This window comes from Bison bison, unplaced genomic scaffold, assembly GCF_000754665.1.
Source record: "Bison bison bison isolate TAMUID 2011002044 unplaced genomic scaffold, Bison_UMD1.0 scf7180017851433, whole genome shotgun sequence".
NCBI classification, from domain to species: Eukaryota; Metazoa; Chordata; class Mammalia; order Artiodactyla; family Bovidae; genus Bison; species Bison bison.
Genome location: NW_011482006.1, coordinates 28,638 through 29,824, shown reverse-complemented (window position 1 = coordinate 29,824; position 1,187 = coordinate 28,638). Strand labels below are relative to the sequence as shown.

The following is a 1,187-nucleotide window of genomic DNA, read 5'->3' as shown; positions in this document are numbered from 1 at the left end:
GGCAGAGGCTGCAGCGGGCAACTGAGGTGCTGGATTTAGTTTGGGGACGGCAGGGGGTGGCTGCTTCCTGGCGGTTTCTGGGCTGGGGTATATCCTGCAGTCAGGCGGTTCAGGGGACGAACTCTGCAGGGGGGCACCCTGTTAGGGACACACCTGGGGGCCTGGCACTCCCAGCAAGAACTGAAATGAGGGGAGACAGGTGGCCCTGGGAATGGGCCCCGGGAAGGCAGAGGCGGGCCGATGGGCTTACAGACCCTGAGGGCACCCACACTGAGCAGCTGGGGGGCACAGCTCGTGCACATGTAACTGTCCCCCACAAACACCCACCCAGCCCCTCCGCTACCTATGGAAAGCTGGTTAGGAAGGAAGTCGTGTTTTTTCAGAGGAGAGACTGGATTTTTGAAAGTCATTCTTTTCTCCTAGCCCAGAGGAAGCGGCTGGCCCTGGCCTCCTGCGCTGGGGGCGAGGAGTCCCATTTCCCTTTGCAGTTACAGCCCCACGGGGGCGGGAGACAGGGCAGGCAGGCAGGCAGGGCAGGGGGACCCACGCTGCCTCCAGGATGACAAGCAATACTGCCCCATCCCCTCTGAGGGTCTGCAGGAGCCTGCCCTCACTTGCCCGGGGTTGGGGGGGATGCTGCACGGCACAGCTGCCACCCGCGGAGACTGAGTCCCAGAGCAAGGGGCCTGACTCTGGGTCCCCCCTTCCACCGTGAGGGGTGTTCTGGACGTCAGGACCGGGGGTGGTGGATGTGGAGACGCGGGGTGAGATGCCTCCCTGGGGGTGCGCCCTCTCTACTGCCCACCCCACGCCTCCCCTTTCCCCCTGCATCGTGGGGAGCAGGAGCGAGGGTGAAGTGACCCCCTCCGGCCACCGCAGGGTACAGCTGGCCTGGGCTGCGGAGTCCCTGGCCCGCCAGGCTGCGGGCCAAGCGCTGGGGGAGCCGCAGGGCCCGGATAGGGGGATAAGGGGCGGCGGCGCCCCCCACCCCGCACACGGACCCCCCACCCCTCGTGGCCGGGCCCCGGTCACCCGTCACCAGCAGGGGGCGCCCTTTGCCAAGGCCGCTGGGCCCATTCTCCGGACCCGGGGCCGGGCTGGGGTCGGTGCCCGCGGGGCAGAGCCCGGCGCTCCGGGTCGGCTCACCTCTGGGCTCCCTGCGGTCGCTCCGCGTCGCCGCCCCCCCC

The 1,187-nt window shown here is 68.7% G+C and overlaps 1 protein-coding gene across 1 annotated transcript in view; it reads right to left on the bottom strand.

The window, feature by feature from the left end:
• The window catches only part of LOC104996459, a gene marked incomplete at its 5' end in the record, with an annotated part of 26,656 nt that overhangs the window by 3,900 nt on the left and 21,569 nt on the right, over positions 1 to 1,187 (bottom strand). The gene's annotated exons all lie outside the window — the stretch shown is intronic.